We start from the raw sequence: 13,501 nt of genomic DNA on the forward strand, positions 1-13,501 counted from the left end.
CCACATCTAGCAGCATTCAGTATATACTCCTGGATCTCTGCTCAGGAAACAGCTTGGGGAACCATAGGATGTGCTGTGGATAGAACCTGGGCCAACTGCATGCAAGGTAAGTTCTCTACCTACTTTACTACTGCTCTAACCCCTCAGAAGGAGATTTGTAAACAGAGCTAATTCTCTCATGCATTCTGGTGACTGCCATAGAGATAGCACAATGGGTAGGATGCTTGATTTTTGTGCAACCAACCTGGCATCCCATGTGGTCCCTGAGTACCACCAGGAATGATTCTTGAGTGTGGAGTCAGAAGTAACACCTGAGCATTCTTGGCATGGTCCAAAAACAAAACAAACAAACAAACAACCAAAAACTACAAAAAGCAGAAGCGTTTGGGTCTCAATGATAGTACATCGGGTAGGGTGTTTGCCTTGCCAGTAGCCTACCTAGATTTGATTTCCAGCAACCCATATAGTGTCGTGAGCACCACCAGGAGTAATTTCTAAGTGCAGAGTGAAGAGTAACCCCTGAGTTTCTCAAGGTATGGTACAAATAAACACAAATAAATAAATAAGTGGGAAAATTTTGGGGACTGGTGAGATAACACAGCAAGTAGGACATTTGCCTTGCACTACCAACCTGGAGTCAATCCTGAACATCCCTGGGCCTGCCAGGAGTGATTCCTGTGCTTAGCCAGGCATAGTCCATGAGGATTGCTAAAGGTGGCCCCCAAACAAGAACAAACAAACCAAAAAAAAAATTCTAGTGGCTGCCTCAAATGAGGAAACAAATTTAGGCTCCGTATGGGTCGGCCGATCTGTGTTCTCACCCTTCTCTTCCCTCCGCACTGTATTCCTTCTCAGTTTGTATTCTCAGAAATGAGCTTGTAGAACCTATAAATCTCCATGTTTTCCAAAAACGCTCTGCCCAACTTAATCTGCCTCTTACTCATTTTGCAGACCCTCGCTCAGTAGCTGCCTTCTCTGGGGAATGTTCCTGAATCTTCCAGCTGAGTGAGTGAAATGTCACTGCTGGGCTTCCGTGATCCCTGGGTCTCAGAGGCAGCTTCTAGGCTGGCATTGACTTTATTATCTTGATGTTGCTTATTGGGCAGAAGTTTATCTGACTGACTCTGCCGGGCACTATTCTTGGTGCTTCTCCAATATTTAATCTGAATGATAAGCCTGAGGCTGGGGTGTAGTTCTGTCATGAGATAGGCCTCTCATCTTGTGTGAGGCCCTGGGTTCTGTACCTGGCACTAAAAGAAAAGAATATTTCTTAGTATAAACCTTCAGGATAAGTTTGTTGATATCCCCAGTTCTAGGAATAAAACTGGGGCCAGAGAGGAAGTAGCTTGTCAATAGCTCCTGAGGGTGGAGCTGAGATCTGAAGCACAGTATCTCCTGTACTATCTGAAGCCCAGGACCTCCACAAATACATCAGTGTCCCTGTCTCTTCCTCTCTGGATAGCATGTTGGAGCCAGGAGCCATCTCTGTGTCTCTGACAGCCCAGTACTTGACCTCCCGGTGAATTATTGTCAAGGTATATACTGACATTCCAGACATCAGACAAAAGAATTTTCTCCAGCATACAAAGGAGGGGGCCTTGGACCCAATGCTTCATGCATGGTCTAGGCAGCTTTATCTGCTTGGATCATAAAGCCAGCCCCCTTGTATGCTGAGCACACAGGTGGAGTCCTGGTCCACCCTACTGTTCCTCAGGTTCACCTGAGCATGAGAAGCTTGGGGAACAGGAGAGGTGGGGGCCATTCAGGATTGAAGGAAGGAGACTGGATGGCAGCGAGTTTTGCAAAGGGAAGAGGCTGAGGTGTGGTGGAGCCTGTGTCAGGCCAGAGAGCATTGCTACGATGGACAGACACTTTGTACCATGGTCTTCCAGCATTAGCCTGGCATTGGGGACCACCCTGGATTCCCTCTTCTCTCTCCTGCCAAGGGTCTCTGCACTGACTTCAGCATGCTGGGTTCCAGGATGCACTCAGAGGGTCCTGTGTCCCTTTATCCTCTCTAATCCTGTGTTAGTTCATCCGCCTCGGAAGGACATTCTGTCAGTTGTGTTATTGTTTGTTTGTTTGTTTGTTTGTTTTTCCTCCTCTCCTGTCAGTTGCAGTATTTGTAATTTTTAACTTGGCTTGTTAGGCTAAGGAGACCTCTGCTAGGTTTCTACTCTGGAAAAATACAGTTCCTTTTTTTTTTTTTCTTTCTGGAAGTTCCAGGGATAGCACCCAGACAAGTGTTCTGCCATTAAGCTGTATTTCTGATCCTGAAAGCTATTTAAAAAATTTTTTTTGTTGTTATTGGGTCATATCCGGCAGTGCTCAGGGGTTACTCCTGGCTCTGTGCTCAGAAATCACTCCTGGCAGGCTCGGGGGACCATATGGGATGCCAGGATTTGAACCACAATTTGTCCTGTATTGGCTGCATGCAAGGTAAATGCCCTACCGCTGTGCTATCTCTCTAGCCCTTTAATTTTCTTTTAGATCTTTGGACCACCCCCAGTGGTGCTCAGGGCTTAATCTCTGTGCTCAGGGATCACTCTCGGGAACTTGGAGGTCAATATGCTATGCTGGAAATCAAACCTGGGTCAGCTGTGTGAGAGGCAAGTGCCCTACCTGCTATACTATCTTTCTAGCCCCAGCTTTTCATCTCTTTTTTTTTTTTTTTTTTTTTTTAGGCCACACCCGGCGGTGCTCAGGGCTTACTCCTGGCTGTCTGCTCAGAAATAGCTCCTGGCAGGTACAGGGGACCATATGGGACACCGGGATTCGAACCAACCACCTTTGGTTCTGGATCGGCTGCTTGCAAGGCAAATGCCACTGTGCTATCTCTCTGGGCCCAGCTTTTCATCTCTTACCAACAATAGCTATAGGACTAAAGAAACAATAAAGTGGGTAAGGTGCTTGTCTAGAATATAGTCAACCTGAATTTGATCCCTGGCACCACATATGGTCCCTCTGGTCCTACCAGGAGTGTAGCCAAGAGTACAGTTGGGTGTGGTCCCCAAACAAACAAAAGAAATTGAAAATTTGTTTAGGAGATGGCTCAAAGTGCTAGGGAGCATGCGTTGCATTCAGGAACTCTAATTTAGTCCTGGGCATTGCATGGTCCTCCAGGTACCACAGAGAGTAAGAGGACTGGATTCTGACTGGATCATGACTGGGTATCCCCTGGTATTCCCTCCTCCCAGAAATGAGGGGCCGGAGAGATAGCATGGAGGTAAGGCGTTTGCCTTGCATGCAGAAGGTTGGTGGTTTGAATCCTGGCATCCCATATAGTCCCCCGAGCCTGCCAGGAGCGATTTCTGACTGTAGAGCCAGGAGTAAATGCAGGGCTGAATAAGAATCCAGCATAAATGGTTATGATAGGCCACACATGTTGGCCAGGGTTGAATAAAGATAATCTCTCTGGAAGCCTGACTGCATGTGAGTTTTCTTTTTTCTTTTCTTTTTTGATTTTGGGCCACACCTGGCGGCATTCCGTGTTTACTCCTGGTTATCTGCTCAGAAATAGCTCCTGGCAGGCACAGGGTACCATATGGGATGCCGGGATTCGAACCAACCACCTTAGGTCCTGGATCTTCTGCTTGCAAGGCAAACACCGCTGTGCTATCTCTCCTTTTTTTTTTTTAAATATATTTTTTATTTAAGTAATATGATCATAGTTGGGTTACAGTCATAACCAGAACACCCCCCTTAACCAGTGTAACATTACCCCCTCCCCCCTTCCCATCCCCGGCCTGTATTCGAGTCAGGCATTCTACTACAGTTGTTTTTAAGTTCAGTAAGTTGTATTTTTTTTTCCTTAAAGGATAAGAGTAAAAAAATATAGTAAAGGTGTGATAGTGGAAATTGCCATTGTTTGCATAGGTTCAGAAAAATGGGGAAAACAGAAAAATATCCTTGACCTGATTACAAAAAGGCCTCACCCCAGAAGTTTATTGGCATAAGACTGACTCTGGGTTCCAGGCATACCAGTCCGTCCAACCCGAGTCATTCTCCGTGGTCCTGGTGAAACTTTTTCACACTTTAGCTATTGTTGGTATCAGATTCTTATATTTAAAGACTCTGGATTCTGTGCATTTCTTTCATCGATGTCAGGCTGATGTGGAGCATCCTCTAGTTTCAGCATACCATTAAATGCGGAGCGATCTTTCCTACATGCAGACTGTTGCTGAGTCGCCTGGGTGTTGGGAGCACTCTTTGGAGTAAATCAATTCCAAAGCAGTGGTAGGTCTTCTCTGGTAGAGGCTTGGATCCTGGTAATGTTAAAGACAATTGTGGTTGTTTCCATAGATGGTATCCATTGTTCAGGTGTGTGTGGGCGATGCCCATTCTTCTGAGGCCTGAGCCAAATCATTATGCCAATGTTCAGGTTAAAAGGCCTAATTACATTACCAAATTTGTGTCCCCATCTCTATTAGATAAGAACTTTTTTGTGGGCAGACAGATTAAAGTGTTAAAAACTTGAAAAAAAAAAAAAGAACTTGTTTGCATATATATTATTTTCCCATTTTAATGTGCCTATCCAAAATAGAAACAATGCCACAAGATATTGTTGGTGCATCTGGGGGCCGACAAATAAAGTCCAACATTCCCCGTAACTTGGTTCAAACATAAAATCTATACAGAGATTCTCTTCTACCAATATTGCTTATAAAACAGATCTCAAAGGGGGAAAATCAAACAATCAAATAACAAATCCAGTGGGCAAAATTGTCACTATATGAGGATGTTCGAAAAGAGTTATAGATGTTAAGGGAATACATCTGAGATATACAAAGGAGATACACGTGTCCCTTTTACGTTTTAGAAATAGTCAAGAGGGTGGGGGGTGTTTCCGAGACATCACTTTGGTCTGTGATTTGGACAAGTGAAGAGCACATGGAGCCATGTCCTCCCCTTGTTGCCTGCTGAAGCTTCCGACTCCCCGAGAGGCTTTTGCTTTCCTAATTGCTGGGAAGTTGAAAGTTCACCAGTCCCCTCCCAGCCCCTTGCAGGAAGCCTGGGGTCTCTTTTAAATTGCACCTCACCCGAAGCCCACTTGCTGGAACCCTGAGAAGGTGTCCAGGAATAACCCTGGGAACCTGAGGAAGGAGAGAGAAAGCTGTGGGGGGCAGCCGAGGCTGCATCTTCAACTTAACTTGGCCAAAAAGCCTACAGCGTGGAACCTTGCCATGACGTGTTGCCTGCTGAAGCTTCAGACTCCACCCAAAAACTGTGAACGATATGTAATCCACCTTGGCCAAAACAAAAATCATTAGTACAGAAAATGGTTAAATGAAGGGTAACAAGAGATGGGAGTGAGGGAGTAAAGGAATAAAACGAGTTCCTGGACGGCTTTCAGATTATGATAAGCAGATGAAACACAATGATATCCCAATATTATGCCCCCGCGCGGTTTCACAATAAGGAAACTTCCCTGGTAGGTCCTAATGCCAGAACCTGTTGTGCTGCTATTCCCACCTCGCTGGCTTGCCCAGCCATGTGGCCAGGAAAAGGCCTGGAGTTCCGGAGGAAGGAGGTAGAGAGGTGCTGGGGTGACCCATGTCCCGCACCCCTTCCTAGGCCTGGTTAAAGAGGCCTTTGGCATGGCGGAGGGCTGCCAAACGCCATGCTGGCAGAACCTCCCGGCTCCCAAGAAGGAAGGAGATCCTTCCCGAGCTAGAAGGCTGGAAGGTCAGAGCCCCCACCCCCTGCATGTGAGTTTTCTACCCACTGCTTTCCTGAACCCAGATACCCGCTGGCTGGAGGGGATTGGAGCCTCGTGACCTGGAACTGCAGAGAAAGGCCTCTTCATTCAAAGGGCCTTTGAATTATTTAATTCTACAGTGTGTGTGTGTGTGTGTGTGTGGTTTTTTTGTTTGTTTTCTTTTCTTTTGCGTGTGTGAGTGTGTGTGTGTGTGTGTGTGTGTGTGTGTGTGTGTGTGTGTGTGTGTGTGTGTGTGTGTGATTTCAGGCTGTGCTCAGGGCTTTCTCCTGGCTCTGTACTCAGGGATCACCTTGATAGGGCTTGGCGACCATCTCTTGTGCTGGATCAAACCCAGGTCAGCTATGTATAAGACAAAACCTTACCCTCTGTATTATCTCTTCTTTTTGGTTTTGGGGCCACACCTATCAGTTCTCAGGGCTTACTACTAACTCTGAGCTCAGAAATTATTCCTGGTGGTGCTCAGGGATATGGGATGCTAGGGTTAAACCCGGGTCAGCCACATTCAAGACAAGCACTCTACCTACTGTTTTATATCTCCAATCCCCATATTATCTCTTGAGCCCCATGAAGGCATATTTTATGTGACCTCAATATAATTAACAAAATCAGGATATTAACAAAGACACAATACTATTAAGAGATCCAATGGTTTTCATCCATTTATTTATTTACTTTAATTTGGGGACTATTTGTTTATTTGCTTTTTTGTGTATGTCACACCCGGGGCTACTCAGGGGCTACTCCTGGCTATACACTCAGAAATTGCTCCTGGTGGGGCTGGAGAGATAGCATGGAGGTAGGGTGTTTGCCTTGCATGCAGGTGTTGTCTGCATGCTCAGGTGGTCACTATCCAGCTGCCTCCTTCTCAGTGGTGGTTCACAACCCCAGGCAGGCTTCATACCATGGACTGGCCCTCTTGGTCCTCATTTCTATTGTCTTTGATGTTTTTGTTGTTGTTGGTTTCTTTTTTTGGTTTTCCGGTCACACCCAGCAGCTCTGAGGGGTTAATACTGGCTCTACACTCAGAAATTGCTCCTGGCAGGCTCGGGGGACCATATGGGATGCTGAGATTAGAACCACTGTCCTTCTGCATGCAAGGCAAATGCCCTACCTCCGTGCTATCTCTCTGGCACTGGTTGTTGTTTTGTTTTTGTACCACAACCTGCAGTGCTCAGGAGTTACTCCTTGCTGTGTGCCCAGGAATTACTCCTGGAGGTGCTTGGGGTACCATATGGGATGCCAGGAATTGAACCCGGGTCAGCCGTGTATGAGGCAAATGCCTTATTTACAGTTCCAGTCTCCACAGTTTTTTATACCCCACAAATGAATGTGATTATTCTATATCTATTCCTCTCCCTTTGACTCATTTCTCTCAGCATCAATTCTCCATATTCATCCATGTATAAGAAAATTTCATGACCTCATTTTCCTAACAGCTGCATATTATTCCATTGTGTAAATGTACCACAGTTTTATTAGCCATTCATCTGTTCTCAGGCACTTAGTTGTTTCCAGATTCTGGCTATTGTGAATAGTTCTACAATAAACATAGGAGTGCATTGTAATTTTTGGGTCCCTAGGGTTTATTCCAAGGAGCAGTGTTGCTGGGTAATATGGAAGCTAAATTTGTAGGGTTTTTTCTTTTGAGAAATATCCATTTTTTTGGGAAAAAAGACTGGACCAGCACAGTAGGTAGGGCATTTGCACTGCACGTGGCTGACCCAGGTTTTTTCCCAGCATCCCATATGATATCCTAAACCTGCCAGGAGTAATTTCAGAGCACAGAGCCAGGAGTAACTCTGGAGCACTGCCAGGTGTGGCCCAAACACCCGCCACCTCCTATCAACAGTAACACAATAAAATCCCCAAATCACACCTTCAATTTCCAATAGCCTCAAGGGGGCAGTATTACACTTTTAATTAAAAAAAAATTTTTTTTTTTTTGAGTCACAGTGGTGCTCAAGGCTTACTTTTGTTTAGTGCTCAGAAGTAGCTCCTGGCAGTGCTTAGGGGTCCATACATGGTTCAGGTAATTAAATCAGGACCAGCCATATGTGATGCAAGCATATTAATCCCTGCACTATCTTTCCGACTCTAGTATTCTTTTGCTTTGTTTTGCTTCATTTGGAGTCCACACGAGACAATGTTGGGGCTACTCCTGGCTCTGTGTTGTGGGATGCTCACAACTCTATGTTATATTGTGTATCTACTTCTCTCCTATTCCACTTGCTCCTTACAGGCCCAGGGAAGCAAGGACAAGAAGCCCAAGCAGAAGGTGCTCTTTGTGGAGAGTTCATGTGAATGAGCTCCTGTGTGTCAGGAGCTGTCAGTCATGAAAGCAGCCCATGGCAGGGGGCATCCTAACTTCCCACAGTGACTGTTAGAAGCAGACAGACCCTGTCACAGCTCTCTCCCATTGTGGCCATGAGTCTGGGAGCCGACATATATTATATCCTCCATGGACACTGTCTAGATTTTCTTAGGCCTTTGCTACTGCATCTCTCCTTTTTTTCTTGGCGGGGAGCACACCTGCTGGCGGCGCTCAGGAGTTACTCCTGGCTCTGTGCTCAGAAATCACTCCTGGCAGGCCTGGGGGGATGCCAGGGATCAAACCCGGGTCCGTCCCTGGTCTGCCGTGTGCAAGGCAAACACCCTACCGCTGTGCTGTCTCTCCAGCCCCAGTTGCGTCTCACCTAACCCCACTATATGGCTCCTGGATCATTCTGGTAAAAGTATTTTAGTTTAGTATTAAGTATTTAGTATTTTAAGTATTTTAGCCATCTAGGGATGGCTGTTTTAGAAGCTGCAGCTGGGACTGGCTGATCGAGATACAGGTGCCTGCCCCACTATGCCTCCTAGTCGCTGAGATCACAGCCTACTCAGCAGAGTAGGCCTTTCCTGCTACCGGGGAGAGGGGTGGCATTTTTCTGCCCCCATATCTCTTGCTCTTTAGTCCCCCAAATCAATGTTGGTAATCCTACAGTGATCTAGGGGTCAGAGTGTATTGTAGGACTGGAAGACTAGCTGAAATGGTTGAGTATAGGCTTTGCCTTGTCTGAAAATCAGGAACAATGGATCTAGAGTGTTGGTAGTGGGAAGTGGTCAGCGTTGCATGTGTCTGACCAGGCTTCGATCCCTGGCTTCCTGTATGGTCCTCGAACCTACTGGGAGTGATCCTTGGGCTCAGAGTCAAGAGTAAGCCCTGAGAACTACCTGTGTGAACCCAAATCAAAAACTAAAATCAACAACAAAAGAAACAAGCCAGTGGGTTTTACCCCAATACATCTGCCAGTTGTTCTGGAATATTGGAGCTGGTGATATGCCAAGTTGGTCTCTTGTCTGGACTTTTAGCCAGCCAGGCCACTCCAGAACTCCTCATGTGCTGAACCTAAGCCTCTCCAGTCCTTTTTTTGTTTGTTTTTTGTTTTTTTGGGCCACACCCGGCGACGCTCAGGGGTTATTCCTGGCTATCTGCTCAGAAATAGCTCCTGGCAGGCACAGGGGACCATATGGGACGCCAGGATTCAAACCAACCACCTAAGGTTCTGGATCGGCTGCTTGCAAGGCAAACACTGCTGTGCTATCTCTCCGGCCCCCAGTCCTATTTTCTCATCCAGGGTTGTACAGTGCTATCTGGACAGTCACATTCAGAAATGGTAGACTGTATGTTTTGGGTTTGAATCAGATGAGTCTGGAGGTAGAGGTGCAGCCTGCTAGCTAAAACCAGTAACCACAGGCCCAACCTTCCTCTGGGGGCCAGGGCCAGCCTGGAACTTTACCACTAGGTAGGGTTCTCCTGGCTGTATGGGCCAGGCTTACTCCTGGACAGGAACCCTCACTCCTTTTTATAGAGTGATCACGTCATACCTGGGGGTGCTCAGGACTTACTCCTGGCTCTGCATTCAGGAATACTCCTGATGGAGCTTGAGGGACCATATGGGATCAAACCTGTGGAGGCTGCATGGAAGGCAAGCACCCTACCTGCTGTGCTCTCTCTCTCTGGCTCCCACCCTTGCTCCTTAACCAGGTGCCCACCCAGTGGTCCATTCTGGCTGGCAAGGCAGCATGGTGAAGTACCTAGTCCAGCTCAGAAATCAGCAGGTGATGTCTCTGAGCACCTTGCTTCCAGCCTTTCTTGGGGATTGGGTGGGGATCAGAGGGGATATGGGAGCCCCACCCCAGTCCTTCAGGTGAGACCCGTTTGTGAGAGACAGAAAGGGCAGAGGGAACATTATAAAGGGTGTTTTCAGAGTATCCTAGAACAGATTGTCTGGCCAAATCACAGATGGACTAAGTGGGGTCCCCAGGCAATGCCTGGGGGAGACAGACAAATCTACAGATGCCCAGAAACCAATGGGAGGAATAGTGTAACCTCCAAGTTGTGTGTTTGTATTATACTGATTTAGTTTTTGTTTTGGGGCCACAAGGAATTGCTTAGGAACTACTCCCATCTTGGGGAACCATGTAGTGATGGATCAACCTGGGCCTCCTATATGTAAAATGTGATTTCCAGCCCTTAAACCAAGTCCTTGGTTTATTTGTCCAATTTTTCTTTTTTGTTTTTGGGCCACACCCATGGCACTCAAAGGTTACTCCTGCCTCTGCGTTCAGAAATTACTCCTGGCAGAGTCCAGGGACCATATAGGATACAGGGGATCAAACCCAGTTTGGTTGCATGCAAGGCAAACGCCTTACCTCAGCCCGTTTTTTCAAAATTTCAAACTCTTTCTCCAGCGCACATATAATATTTTATTTGTTTGTTTCGGTGACATTCAGCGGTGCTCAGGGCTTATTCCTGGCTCTATCTCAGGAACTACTCCTGGTGGTTTAGGGGACCCTAAAAGGTGCTGGTGATCTCACCCGGGTTGTGGCTAACATGGCCCCATGCAAGGCAAGTGCCTTATTTCCTCCTGTACTATCTCACTGACCCAAATATTTTCTTTAAAACGAGCTTTTTCAAAAGTGTGGTGATATAAAAGCTTGCTTGATGACCTCCAGTGAGAAGAAAAATGCAGAACCCCCCCTCAGCAGGGAGCTGGTCTGCTGGGATCTTTCTCCAAGTAGTGGTGCACCTCATCCCAGAACTGAGACCGTTCAGAGTCTGTTGTGAAGGATCCATGCAGGGGCAGTCAGTTTGACCAGAAGGCACATACCAACCTCGACATGGGAGCAGAGGGGCTGAGAACACACACACAGACCCAACCCCATGAGGCTTGAGCTAAAGCCCCTGTCATCCCCTTGACCAGACTCACAAGTGGCAGAGCTGGGGCTTCTGGTGGATGCCCCACTGCTCCAGTGCCCTCTGTTCAGGGTTTCCTCGGAGATGCCGAAGAAAAGGCTCAGCCGGTGCAGGCACTGTGGCCATGGGTGAGTCTAGGTTTATGTTTGTTTTGGGGGCTGCAGCCTGTAGTACTCAGGGACTACTACTCCTGACTATGCACTTGAGGGTCATTTCCAGCAGTGCTTTGGAAAATATGAGCTTCTGGGAAATCAATATGAGTTTTCTGGATGCAAAGCCTGTGCTCAGCCTGTTGAACTCTCGCTGACTGGACAGGCAAACAGCTTCAAAGCAGACAAGAGTGTGCCCTCAAGTGCCCCACCTTTATTTATTTGTGCCCTCCCACCCTAGCAGCTGACCCCCTTATTCATGTTGATGGTACAGCCACGCGTGGTATCTGGCTGCAAGAATCAGATAGCATGCCATGCATGATTCACAGCCTCTCCCAGACTCTTCCAGCTGCCTTCACCTGTCTGGCTGAAGGAACTACAAGTCTTTCAGGAAGTGGGGTTCTTCAGACTCTACTTCCCTGCAGGGTCCTTTAAGGATCCTCACATTCCTGTTCTGTCAACCTGATGGCATGGCCAAGTCATATTTTCAGAACAAGGGTCTCACCTACTTCCCTGATGTCTGAGATAGCCCTGATAAGGTGGTTGTCCACACCCACACTGCCTGATATGGGAGGAGAGAGCTATGGGGTGGCTGGTTCCCAGGTCTCCTTGTGACAGGTGCACAGAAAGTCTAGTCAGGAAGGGGCTTGTCCAGACGTGTGCATATCAGTGACCAGCTCCACATTCCAGCCGTGCCCAGTCCCATCCCTGTCATCTGAGCTTCAAGCTTCCAGCCAATGAGGAGCTCTCTGCCTTATATGTTCCACCTGGACATACTCTGCCCACGAGTAGGGGTGTTTTCTTCTGTGCTTGTTCCCAGGGCCCCAGCCCCTCTACCACTCTGCTCTCCGGGGCCACTGCCTGTGAGGCTGCGTGGGGATGGGTTTTAATGACGTGGCAGTTCAGGGCTCAGGCAGCTGGCTCTGTCTCCAGCAGATAAATGATGATTTTCAGGCAGGAATCACAGAAACATTCCAACTGTGGTCGTTTCTCAGGTTGCAGCTTTCAGGAGCAGAGCTTGGTAGGAAACTCCCCTTCCTGCTCTTCTAATTATAGCCCTTACTCTCTGGGTGGGAACAGACCCCCCCAAGGGTCAGGACAGGGCTTCTTTTTTCTTTTTTTTTGTTTTTTGGGCCACATCTGTTTGATGCTCAGGGGTTACTCCTGGCTAAGCACTCAGAAATTGCCCCTGGCTTGGGGGGACCATATGGGACGCCGGGGGATCAAACCACGGTCCTTCCTTGGCTAGTGCTTGCAAGGCAGACACCTTACCTCTAGCGCCACCTCGCTGACCCCAAGGCTTCTCAATACACAGGGGTATGACTGTTTGTTTGGTGACTAGTCTGTGATTTTAAAATTTTCATTATTTTTTGTTTTGTTTGGAGGCCACATCCAGCTGCACTCAGGGGTTACTCCTGGCTCTGAGCTCAGGAATCACTCCTGCAGGCACGGGGGACCATACGGGATGGCGGGATTTGAACCACTGCCTGACCTGGATCTGCTGCATGCATGGCAAATGTCCTATGGCTGTGCTAGCTCTCTGGCCTGGCCTTGCCATCTTTCTAAACTCTGGGCCACATCTAACAGTGGTGGTGGTAGACACGGTCATGCTAACTTTGGCTCCATGCTGGGAGTAGCTCCTTGTAGTTCTGTGGAGGTGCTTCACACCTCTGATGTGTAAAGTCTGTGTTCCAGTCCTGTGAGTGTGGGGATAGGCTTTAATGACGTGGCAGTGAGTGTGAGTGCTCTCTCTGGCCTCAGGGACTCTCAACAGTGAGGGTCCAGCCTCTCAGTCCTGGCTTCGTCCACACGCTGCAGAGCTGGGTGGCCTGCACTTGCTCAGTGGAGTGGTGAGCTCCTCAGCATGACTTGCAGCGGAGAGAGCTCATTTTACCTCTGACTAGTACCTGCAACTGTGCATTGAGGGTCCTGAGGTCCTATTCAGGCTCAGTGGATAAAAAGACCAAGTTGGTTATGAATGTTGGCCATTGGCACAGGGATTGGCATGGGATGAGAGAATATTGGAGCAGTGTCTGCCCACTGCAGCCACTGGCTTTGCTTCTGCTAAAAGTTAATTTGCTTCAGGGCTGACTCTGCAAAGAGAACTGGAAGCACCCAAGGTTCTCTGCTCCTCTTCCCAGGGCAGCAGAAGACAAAGGCTGTAAAAACTCTCACCAGCTTTCACCGCAAACATGAAGCCATCCATCTTGTTCTTTTCCTCATGAGCTAAGTACCCAAGTGCCAATTAGGGCAACTAGGGCAAGTCCACATCTGACTGTGTCAGGATATGCTATGCTCAGTGCTGGCCTGGGGAGAAGGTTCCTGACTCCACATCTGTGATGAGGGCATTATGCAAAGCTCCACCATCAGCCTCATGGTCCAAATGCTCCTTAA

This window comes from Suncus etruscus, chromosome 6, assembly GCF_024139225.1.
Source record: "Suncus etruscus isolate mSunEtr1 chromosome 6, mSunEtr1.pri.cur, whole genome shotgun sequence".
Classification (NCBI taxonomy): Eukaryota; Metazoa; Chordata; class Mammalia; order Eulipotyphla; family Soricidae; genus Suncus; species Suncus etruscus.